The sequence below is a fragment of the Chiloscyllium punctatum genome, chromosome 9 (assembly GCF_047496795.1).
Source record: "Chiloscyllium punctatum isolate Juve2018m chromosome 9, sChiPun1.3, whole genome shotgun sequence".
Classification (NCBI taxonomy): domain Eukaryota; kingdom Metazoa; phylum Chordata; class Chondrichthyes; order Orectolobiformes; family Hemiscylliidae; genus Chiloscyllium; species Chiloscyllium punctatum.
The window spans coordinates 46,612,431-46,625,428 of record NC_092747.1 but is presented as its reverse complement, the minus strand read 5'-3'; positions in this window follow the sequence as shown (position 1 = coordinate 46,625,428).

Below are 12,998 nucleotides of genomic sequence, written 5' to 3'. Positions count from 1 at the left end.
GCTTCCACCAGCGGGTCAATCACTAGCGTAAATAAAATGGTGAGAAAGGACATCCCTGATGACAGTCTCTGCTAACGCTAAAGCTATCCGAACTTAAACCATTGGTGATCACCACTGCTTTGGGATCATTATATAATACTGTAACCCATTTAGTAAAGACCTCTCCAACACCAAACCGTTCCATCCTATAAAAGAGATATGGCCATTCTACCCGATCGAAAGGCTTCTCTGCATCTAGGGAGACAGCTAATCCCAGTATCGCTCCCTGCTAGCAGGCTTGTACCACATTTAAGACTCTTCTAATGTTATTAGTTGATCTGCGACCGTCTATAAACCCTGTCTGGTCCTCTTTTATAATGAATAGCAAAACCCTCTTCAGTCTTAAATGCTAACATTTTTGAGAGAATTTTAAAATCCACATTTAACAAGGATATGGGTCTGTATGAAGAGCAGTAATTTGGGGCCTTTCCTTTCTTAAGAATGTGAGAGATATTTACTTCTCTCAGAGAAGGCTGGAGGCAGCCCTGACAATGTGAATAACTATACATATTTATAAGTGGCCCGGCCAGTTCCCCTATAAATTCTTTATAGAACTCAGCCTGGAATCCATCTGGTCCAGGCGATTTGCCACTCTGAAGCTCCCTCACCGCCTCCTGTTCTTACTGGGTTGCCAGGGGGGCATTCAAGAATGACCCCTGCTCCGAGGTTAGGCCAGCCAGGTTTTTAAAGAGAGACTCCATCTTCCTCATTCTATCCTCACAGTCCTGCGACTTATACAATTCGAAATAGAACTTTCTAAAGGCTGCATTGATCTTTTTCCAATCACAAGTCAGGGTACCAGCACTCTCTCCAATAGTCGTGATGGGCTTGAGGAGCCTTTTTCTTTCTGGAAAGGTATGCTAGATACCTACCAGGCTTGTCACCGTATTCAAATAGCCTCTGCTTTGCTGTTTGATTAAGTGCGGTATTCAAGGTTGCCCTAAGGGCTGTAATCCACTGTAGTTTAGTAATGGAGGGCCTATCAACATATGCTGTCTCAGTTGCCTTCAGGCGAGCCTCAAGCAGACGCTGTTGTTCTCCCTTTTGTTTTTTCCGGGTCAAAGAATATGAGATAACCAAGCCTTGCGTGTATGCCTTAGCAGTCTCCCACATTGTCAAAGGGTTACTGGCCGTGCCTGAGTTGAAATCCCAGAAGGTTTTAAATTCTTGCAAAAAATATTTTATGAACTTGTTATCCTTCAATAGGAAAGGTTCCATACACCAATGTCGGGAACCTACCTCATCATCACTCGTCTTAACCTCCATATATACTGTGGCATGGTCAGAAATAGTTATATTGCCTATTTTACAAGACAATATCGAGTTCAAAAGGCTTGAGGGGACTAAAGATATCGATTCTGGTATGGCACTTGTGTGGATTAGAATAGAAAGTAAAGTCTTCAGGATGAAGACACCTCCACACATCTACCAGCCCCAACTTCCTATTCAGATCCACCAGCTGCCTAGATCACAAAGATATGCCTGCAGAGCTCCTAGGTACCCTGGCCATCTCTGGGTCAATGATATAATTAAAATCTCCCCGTATAATTGTATAGCACAGCCCAAGAGCCATCGACTTGGAGAACACTTCCATTACAAATTTAAAAGTGTGTAATTTTTTAAACTCTCTATTCTATTCTATTTAAAAGGTACTTAATACTGGAAGTTAATACTGGAAGTTTGGGAGGTAGCTAATATGATTCCTTTGTTCAAGGCGGCAGCAGGGATAGGGTAATTAGTCTGAAGTCAGTGGTAGGGAAATTATTGGAAAAGATTCTGAGAGACAGGATTAATCAACACAAGGATAGATCAGGAATAGTCAGCACAGATTTGTTGGAAGGAGATCCTAGGAGAAAGTGAGGACTGCAGATGCTGGAAATCAGAGCTGAAAAATGTGTTGCTGGAAAAGCGCAGCAGGTCAGGCAGCATCCAAGGACCAGGAGAATCGACGTTTCGGGCATGAGCCTGTCTTCAGGAATGAGGAAGGTGTGTCCAGCAGGCTAAGATAAAAGGTAGGGAGGAGGGACTTGGGGGAGGGGCTTTGGGAATGCAATAGGTGGAAGGAGGTTAAGGTGAGGGTGATAGGCCGGAGTGGGGGTTGGGGCGTAGAGGTCGGGAAGAAGATTGCAGGTCAAGAAGGCGGTGCTGAGTCCGAGGGTTGGGACTAAGATAAGGTGGGAGGAGGGGAAATGAGAAAGCTGGAGAAACCTGCATTCATCCCTCGTGGTTGGAGGGTTCCTAGGCAGAAGATGAGGTGCTCTTCCTCCAGGCATCGTGTTGCCATGGTCTGGCAATGGAGGAGGCCAAGGACCTGCATGCCCTTGGCGGAGTGGGAGGGGGAGTTAAAGTGTTCAGCCACGGTGCGGTTGGGTTGGTTGGTGCGGGTGTCCCAGAGGTGTTCTCTGAAACGGTCCGCAAGGCGGCTTGTGTCCCCAATGTAGAGGAGGCCATATCGGGTGCAGCGGATGCAGTAAATGATGTGTGTGGAGGTGCAGGTGAATTTGTGACAGATATGGAAGGATCCCTTGGGGCCTTGGAGGGAAGTGAGGGGGGAGGTGTGGGCACAAGTTTTGCATTTCTTGCGGTTGCAGCGGAAGGTGCCGGGAGTGGAGGTTGGGTTGGTGGGGGAATGTGGACCTGACAAGCGAGTCGCGGAGGGAGTGGTCTTTCCAGAACACTGATAGGGGAGTGGAGGAAAATATATCCTTGATGGTGGGGTCTGTTTGGAGGTGGTGGAAATGACGAAGGATGATACGATGTATCTGGAGGTTGGTGGGGTGGTAGGTGAGGACCAGTGGGGTTCTGTTCTGGTGGCGACTGGAGGGGCAGGGTTCAAGGGCGGAAGAGTGGGCAGTGGAGGAGGTGCAGTGGAGAGCATCGTCAACCATGTCTGAGGGGAAATTGTGGTCTTTGAAGAAGGAGGCCATCTGGGTTGTTCAGTATTGGAATTGGCCCTCCTGGGAGCAGATGCGGCGGAGGCGAAGGAATTGGGAAGGAGATCCTGTTAGACTAATTGAGTTTTTTGAAAGGTTAACTAAATATATTGATGAAAGGAGTGCTATTGATGTGGTTTACATGGACTTCAATACGACCTTAGACAAGGTCCCACATGGAAGGATGGTCCAAAGGTAAGGGCCCATAGGATCCAAGGTAAATTGGCAAACTGGATCCAAAATTGGCTTGCAATTAGAAGGAAAAGGGCAATAGTGGGAGGATTTTGCAATTGAAAGCCTGTGACTAGTAGTGTAGCACAGGGATTGATGCTTGGTCCCTGCTGTTTATGTACACTAGGGACTTGGATGTGAATGTGGGAAGTATAATTAGTCGGTTTACACGTGACACAAAAATTGGTAGTGTTCTTGATAGTGAATAGTATGGTCTCAGGAACAGTCTGATATCGATCAACTCGTAAATTAGCAGAGCAAATGGCAGATGGAATTTAATCCTGATAAGTGAGAAGTGATGCAGAAGGATTTACACAATGAATTGTAGGTTCCTAGTGAGTACTGAGGAGCAAAGGGATCTTGGTATACAAGTCCATAGATTCTTGGATGCTGCCTGAACTGCTGTGCTCTTCCAGCACCACTAATCCAGTATAAGAATGAAATACAGTTGATTCTGATATGACGCGATAGTGCGACCCCGCATTTTAAGAAAATCGCGTAATAGCAGTGCTATTTAAACTAATGGGGCCAGAATCATGTTATATCCAATACAGGTAAGGAAAGTTCATGTTCCATAAATAATGGTCTAAAATCTTCGATCAGGTTCTAGCCAATTTGCATTGAAGAAGCACGTGTTCGAGCATAGCCCACTGTACAAGACATACATAAAAAGAGTAATATTAGATTAATAATGCATTTAGAATAAAGAATGGAGTAAATTATTACACTTTAAATGGTAAAAGTTCTATGCAATGAGAACTTGGAACTTGTTACCAAAAAGCATGAAATCATTTAAAGGTATGATAAGTACATGAATGTTGAAAACAAGGTTCACATGATTGACGATAAGATCATGTGGAAGGATGCTTATGTAGCATATAAACCTGTTGGGTCCCAGACACTTCTACAAGCTCTTTCACCAGTAACAACCTCTCCACATGTACCCTGTCAAACCCCCACAAAGAACCTTCTACATTTCAACAAGGTCACCTCTTATTCTCCTAAACACCAATAAGTAGAAGCCCAAACTATTTAACCTCTCCTCATAAAAATATAAGTCCATACTTGGAATCAACCTAGTGAACTTTCTGTGAATTACCTCCATGCTAGTAAATCTTTCCTTAGATAAGGGGAACGAAGCAGGTCACAGTATTTCAGATGTGGTCTGACTAGTAGCTTATATAGTGTTAGCAAGACTTCTCTTTTGAAATAAAGGCTAAAATTTTATTGCCTTCTCTATTAACGCCAAACCTGGATGCTACTTTTTTTATAATTTATGCACAAGGATTTCCAAAACCTTATGGTCTATAGCTTTCTGAAGTCCTTACCCATTTAAATAATGATCAGCTCTTCTAATTTTCCTGCCAAAGTACATAACCCTTCATTTTCCACATTATATTCCATCTGCCAAGTTTTTACCCACTTGCTTAACCTGTATATATCCCTGTACAGATTCTTTATGCCAATCTCACTACTTGGTTATAGAACATTCACTTTCCTTATCCAAGTCATTAACTTACATTGTAAATTATTATTATCTGTCAATCTGACTTTTCCAAGCTAGATGATTCAAGTAGACTACTTCATTGTCCACAATGCACTTCATTTTTCCTCACTCCAGAATCATGTCAAGATTTTATATCCAATGCAACATTTCCTATATACCTAAAGATTAAAATTTGAACGTCAGTTTATTTTTTCCAACTAATGATTGGTCTGCTTTTTTTTGTAATATTTTCCATTTCATTGTCAGTTTTCTTTTCATCCCTCATTATATTTCTTCTCAGTGTCATTGATGCTTTTTGAAAATTACGGAATAGCAAAGGGTACGCTATTTCTACGTATATTTAGAGGACTGATTCACCAAATCTCTTGGAAGTGACCCAAACTGATCACAGTCAAATACATTTTGAATTAGTCTTCTCACTCATTTTGAGATCTCACTGTAGGAAGCAATGCAATATTTTACATTTCTAGTTGATTGTGTTTTATTTTTGAAATCATGGCTCCCAGAATTGAGATTTGGGCTTCATTACCATCTCTGGTAATGAATACATTCTCAATGAGTTGCAGGATGTCATATTCATGAATACAATTAATTGTTTAGAGATCATTGTGTGTTTAATATTTTACCATTTTATTGTCAAAGGTTTTGAAGCAGAATGAAGGGCATGTTACCTTTCCCGGGAAGAGCAGTTCTTTTACCATTTTCTATCTGTACTCAATATCATCTTTCACTTATAATCTCTGTCAAAAGTAATACTGCACTTACGCTAGAGTTGCAGAACAAGAAAGGTTGTTCACACGAGTTATTGTGCTTCTTGGGATTTTCAGAATAACATTTTAAACATCACTGATATTATGATATTATTCATGGCTTTCTAAAGTAATGACTCACTTTGATGGTTTCTGCTAAATATTTTTAAAATGCTGCTCCACATTATCCTCTCCATTGGCATATTATTGGAGTTGCTTGTTTTTCAAAGATATTTAACGCTTGGAACCATCATACAAATATTATATATAACAGTTATATAATATATATATAAAGAAAAGACAACAGTTTTGATGTTTTGCTATGAAAGATAGCAATAAAGCAAACCTCTCTACATATAACCCTGAAGTACTTGATTAGTTCTTTCTGGAATTTTACAGAATATTTTCGCCACTAGATGGTGCTGCGAATGCTATATTCTGATATTGTTCACGTATTTGAGTAGTTGTCATAATTACGTTATATAAAATTTTCATATCCACGACAAGGGAGCAGAATTAGGACAATTGGTCCATCAAGTGTCCTCCAGTATTCAATTAGATATGTCTGATCTAATAATCCTCAACTCCACATTCCTGTCTTTTCCCTATAACCTTTGATTCTCTTGCTGATTACAAGTTTGTCTTTCTCAGCCTTGAAATTATTTAATGATCGAGCCTCAACAACCCTCTGTGGCAAAGGATTCTACAAATCCAATACCGTCTCAAGAAATTCCTCCTCCATGGCTGATGAGTCAGTACCTTTCCATGTTGAAAACCACTTGGAGGAAGCACGAAGGGTGGCAAGAACACAGAATGTACTCTGGGTGGGAGACTCCAATGTTCATCATCGAGTGACTCGGCAGCAATACTACTGACTGAGCCACACAAGTCCTAATGGATGTAGTTGCTAGACTGGATCCGCAGAAAATGGTGAGGGAACCAATAAGGGAAAATACATGAAAGAAACAGAAGAACTGCGAATGCTGGAGATCTTGAACAAAAACTCAACGGATCTGGCAGCATCTGTGGGAAGAAAGCAGAGTTAACGTTTTGAGTCCAGTGTCTCTTCATCAGAACTGTTAGTAGCTAGAAAAATGCGATATTTATGCTGAAGCCAAATTGGAAGCTGGTGTGAGTGGATAGGTGGAGATGGAGCCTGCCCATTTACCTTCTTCCTCCTCACTATCCAAGGCCCCAGACACATCTTCCAAATGAAGTAGCAATTTACCCCCACTTTACTCAATCTAACCTATTATGTTCGCTGATCGCAATGTGGTCTGCTCTACGCTGAGATGAAAAACAGGCTGAGTGCCTGCTTTACAGAATACCAATGTTCTGTCTAAAAATGATCCAAGCTTCCAGTTGCCTGCCACTTCACCACGACATTCCCACACCCCAATATTTCTGCTGCAGTGTTCCAGTGAGACTCAGCAAAAGTTTAACAAACATCTCATTTTCCGCTTGGGGATCCTGCAGCCTCTGGGACTCAACATCAATGTTAGCAACTTTATAGCTTGATTCCATCCTTCTATGTCTTTTACCCCCACCTTACACCAGGTCTTGTTATGACATGGGTTTCTTTTAGTACAATCACCTATTCTCACATATTCCTAGGCTCATTATCACATTATATGGACTGCATTCAGCGCAGCTAACCCATTTTCTCACTCTTGTCACTAATCACTTATTCATCTTTTGTTCTTCCATGGCCTATTATCCATCATCTTGTTTACTTACACTTTCATATTTCCCTCTCTCTCTCTCTCTCTCTGCATTTTTTCCCAGCTCCTAACAGTTGGTGATGGAGTCACAGGGCTTGGAACATTTACTATGCTTTCTTCCCACAATGCTGCCAGACCCACAATGCTGAGTTTTGCCAGCAATTTCTGCTTTTGTTTCAAAAATATACTTGATCCTATCCTCTAGGAGAAAGAAAAGACTGCAGATGCTGGAGATCAGAGTCGAAGAGTGTGGTGCTGGAAAAGCTCAGCCGGTCAGGCAGCATCCGAGGAGCAGGAGAATCGACGTTTTGGGCATAAGCCCTTCATCAGGAAATTTCAGCAGGTGCTTTTCTAACACTAGACTTTCAGAAAACTTTGGACAAAGTCCCACATAAGAAATTAGTGTGTAAAATTAAAGTGCATGGGATTGGGGGTAATGTTTTCAGATGGATAGAAAACTGGTTAGCATCCAGGAAACAAAGAGTGGGAATAAACTGGTCTTTCTCTGAAGGCAGTTAGTGACTGGTGGTGTGCTACAGGCCCAACTATTCACAATGTTTATTAATGATATAGGTAAATGAACAATATATAATGCCTCCAAATAACACAAAGCTAAGTGATAAGTTGAGCTGTGAAGAGGATGCAGAGATGCTTCAGTATGATTTGGACAAGTTGTGTGAATGGGCAAATGCATGGTGGATGTAGTATAATATGAATGAATATAAGGTTATTCACTTTGGGTATCTCAGTGATATAAATTAAGAGAGGTGAATGTGCAATGAGACTTGGGAGCTCTCGTACACCAATTCTGAAGGTAAGCGTGCAAGTGCAGCAGGCGGTAAAGAAGGCAAATGGTATGTTGCCCTTCATAGCAGAAGGATTCAAGTATAGGAGCAGAGATGTCTTGCTGCAATTATATAAGGCCTTGGTGAGATCACAACTGGATTATTTGTGTGCAGTCTTGTTTTACTTATTGGTAGAAGGATGTTCTTGCCATAGAGGAAGTATAGTGATGATTTACCAGATTGATGCCTGGTGGAATTGATATATGTGACAATTTTGTATCAGTTAAGATTATATTTGCTGGAATCCAAAAGGGTGATGCGAATCTCATTGAAACTCATGCAATTCAAACATGGCTAGACAAGGTAGTTGCAGGAATGCTGTTTTCAATATGGGTGAGTCCAAAACCAGGGGTCACAGTCTAAAGATACTAGATAAACCATTTAGGATTAATTCACCAAGACAAAAGGAAGCCTATGGAATTTGCTGCCATAGAAAATAGTCAAGGCTAAAACATTGTATGATTTCAAAGGGTTGGGTATGGCAGTTGCAGCTGAAAGGATCAAAAGATATGGGGGAAACGTAGGAATAGACTATTGAGTTGGATGATCAGCCATGATCATAATGATTGGCAGAGCAGGCTTAAAGGACCGAATGGATTACTCATGCCTCTATTTTCTATGATTCTATGAGTCCAGTATGACTCTGCTTCAGAATTGAAAGGAGCTGAGAATTATTTTAATATATGGTAGCAATAAAGGGGGAGGAGAAGCACATGGAAAAAACGGTGTATCCAGAGAAAAAGAAAAAGACAATGATGATTGTTAAAATATGAAAAATAGGTATAAATGTTAGATGTGAAAAGAAACTGGATCTGCTTTGCTGAGACCAAAGCCAACAGCAACAACTAACACCTTGAGGTTCAAAGTCATCACAAGTTGCTGGAAGATTTACATCACTCCACCAGTAGTATCATGAAAATTGCAATTTGTCCTGAAGGTTCCCTTGTGTTTCCTGAAGTAGCTACATTTTCATGTAAATTGTCCCTTACATTCACCCCAGAACCATTTGAGCAGTGTGATCATTGTTACTGAATGGTAATCAGCTTCCCTTTTCCAGAAAATGACCAACTAAAGGTGTGAAGTCTGATTTCTGCCTGTGATGTATAGTGATTGTAATGAGGTCAGCCAGGTGGACCTTGTGGAATATGAGTTCCCCAATTGGGATTATTAATCTGACCCAATCATGGAGCCCTGGCTGACAGATAAGAACTGGGGTGTCAGAGGTTCTGTTCACTCTGACAGTTGACTCTGAGGAAGCTGGATCCATGTCCAAGGATGCTCCCATGTAAATGAAAGGTGATTTTGTGATGGGATACTAGCTTCAGTGGAGTTAATTCAATGGCTTTGAGAGAAAAGCAAGCTCCTGAAGAAATTCATGGCAACAGTCGTCTTTGAGTTGGGGTAGGGATTTCTAGCATTACTTAAAGAAGCTTGACTTATTCAATCCTGCCATCAAAGACTAGGCCCAGGAAAGAATGTGTTATTTTTTACCAAGCAACTGACACTGGGACAGGTGAAAAGCAAAGAGTAATCTTCCTGACAGCATGTTGACCTGCATTTATTTTTGGTTATTAGCAGCCTGACATTCTCTGAGGCACTTGATACTAAAATCTTTCAAGAATTGATGCATTTAGTTAAAGTTTATTATGACCCAAGCCTCCTCTAATTCTGAGATACTATGAGTCTTACTCAGCAATTTGAGAACTGGGGTATTAGCATCGGGATTTTTGCCTGGGTTATGATGACTGGCAGAGGCATGTGACTTTGGTTTAACCCTCAATGAGATACTGAGAGGCCGTTTGGTATGTGTGATTAATGATGTAACCATACAAAAGCGCATAGTAGTTGAAACCCAACTGGACTTCAAACAGACACTACAACTGGCTTTATCATTGGAAAAAGCTGCAAGTGGAGCATATGAGATGCAAGGTAGCCAAGCCATAGCTTTCATAGAAGTGAAGAAACAGCTAGCATCCTCTAAGGTGTTGGCACACTATGACCCCAAGCAAGATCTACATGTGATGCCACCCTGTACAGCATCAGGGTAGTATTATGGATAGGTGGCCAAATGGAGAGGAGCACCCAATAGCCTTTTGGCTAATGCAGAGCATAAATACTCCCACATAGAGAAGGAAGGTTCGGTGTTCATATTTAGAGTCAGGAAATTCCACCAATACCTTTATAGATGTAATTTTGTAATAATAATGGACCATAAACCCTTGCTTGGTCTACTTAAAGGAAACAAGGCAGTGCCACCCATTGCTTCAAGGGGAACTAATACTAAATGCATAAAATTACAGGTTGGAACACCACCTGGGAGGCCAAATAGCAAATGTGGATGAATGGGGCCAATGATGGAACTGCCACTGGAAGAGTCCATAATGGTTATAAATTTGCTGGGCACATTTCCAGTTGACAATATCAGACTTTGGACACAGAAAGATCTGATCCTAGCTAAACTGAAACAGCTAATGGTGATGGAGGGAAAACCAAAGGGCCATCACAACCAGAAGAGTAATCTTTTAGGACCTGGAAAGACCAGATAGAAAGACAGTAAAGGATGGTATATTATTATGGGGAGCAAGAGTGATTGTCCCGAGCAAAGGTCACCACGTACTGACTGAACTCCACCAGGGTCATCCAGGAGTTTCCAAGTTTTGTCTGGTAGCCAGGATTGGATGCAGACATAGCTGCATTGACTGGGCTGTGCCCGGAGTGCCAACAACAATAACATTTACCGCCAGCAGACCCCCTACATCTGTGGGAATGGCTGGGCAAAGCCTGGACTTGGTTGTACATTAGCTATTCAGACCCCTTCATTGGCTCAATGTTCTTAGTCACTGTGGATTTCCAAATCTGTTGTTCATAGATAATGGACCTTCGTTTATCAGCAGGGAATCTGAGTATTTCCTAAAGTTGAATGGTATTTGTTATATAAGGACAACTCCATACCATCCATCATCTGATGGTGTGGCAGAAAGAATAGTCCAAACTTTGAAGACAGACTTAAAAAAACTGCCTATAGCTTCACTAAGATACTAAGCTGTCCTGTTTCCTGTTTAACTATAGGACCAATCCACATGTAACTACAGGGATAGCTCCAGCAGAGCCGCTAATGGGTAGAAGACTCTGCACCAAGTTAAATCTGATCTTTCTGTGTCTGGGAGGGACGGTAAAAGGGAATCAGGAATAACAACGTGGGACACAAGACTCTGCAATGCAAGAGAGACAGTTTTCTTCAGGGGACAAAGTTTGGTGCAGGAACTGCAGGAATGATCCTGCATGGATAACATATAAAGTTTGGGTAGGTGAGATGATCCTGAACCATATGAAAGCTGCAAACATACAAACGTATGGAAACAAAGCATGTCCAGTTCCTTGACTGCCTTTCTGACTGTTCTGGAAACTATGGGTTCTCCCTCACTTTAAGGGTTGAAGATAGCTCGGAAACTGAAATAGACATGATGGATGTAACCATCTCAATGCCTTCGGTGCCTGAAGAGGCGAATGAATTTCTTCCGAGACACTCCAGGCGCAAGAGATGAGTTACAATGAATGACATGCCACACGTATCCAGAGTTAGAGGAACCTGATCCTCCAGGAGATACCCCAGGAGGAGCTACATAAAAAAAGAACCAGTCTTTGTCACAGAGGGGGGATTGTAATGAGGTCAGTCCAAACGACATCATATAATATGAGTTCCCTGATTGGGGTTGTTGTTAATGTTGTCTAATCAGGGACCCCTGATTGACAGTTAAGAACAGGAGTGTCAGAGGTTCTGTTCACTCTGACAGCTGACTCTAAGGGAGCTGGATCAGTGTCAAGGACTCTCCATGTGTAAAGAACAGGTGACTTGCTGCTGGGCTCAGTGGAGTTATTTCACGGTGAATTATTGTTGAAAACTTTATTATTATAAATTTATGTGCTTAAATTTCGCAAAATATGAACAAACTAAATAAATATTTTAGCAACTTTTTATCTAGCTTTATCCAAACTTTCTTTCTGTATTTCACACATTCTAATTCATCTTCTTTCTCAGTCCTTCCTTTATGTATTGCTCAATCTTTAAATCTCATTTTTTATGGTGATACACAACACCAGGTTATAGTCCAAAAGGTTTAATTGGAAGCACACTAGCTTTCGGAGTGACGCTCCTTCATCACGTGGTTGTGGAGGACGCAATTGTAAGACACAGAATTTAGAGCAAAAGTTTACAGTGTGATGTAACTGAAATTATATATTGAAAAAATGTATAATTTCATTATATAATTTCAGTTACATCACACTGTAAACTTTTGCTCTAAATTCTGTGTCTTACAATTGTGTCCTCCACAACTACCTGATGAAAGAGCGTCGCTTCGAAAGCTAGTGTGCTTCCAATTAAACCTATTGGACTATAACCTGGTGTTGTGTGACTTTTAACTTTGTACACCCCAGTCCAACACCGGCATCTCCAAATTAAAATAATGAAGATATTCAATGGATAGGCCAGGGTAAAATTGTTCAATTTATGCATGAGACACAGAACAAAGAAGCTATATATAATTATTAGTAGATTAAATAAAGATTTGAGGATGAGTTTGTTGAGACAAAGTAGGGAAAATTAGAATTTTGTTGCCACATGGAGTGGTTCAAGCTTAGACATTTGATTCTTTGTTAGAAAACTTAATGTATACTTGTAGGGAAAGGAAATAGAGAGATGCGTGTGCAAGGTGGGAACAATTAATTAGAATGGGAGTATGTACTTATGTACTGTATAAACACAGACCTGAACTTGGGCTTACTGAACTATGTTTGTACAGTTAGTTCTACGTAATTAAATGCAATTTTTGGATTATATAACAATGCTTCTTGTCAATGCATGACATCTTAACAGTAAGTAGGAGGATAGCTTTGGAGAAAATGTAAATATGATGACTTATGTGGTGCCTATATAAGTGGTATTTTCAACCGACAGGATATGACTGTCGGTC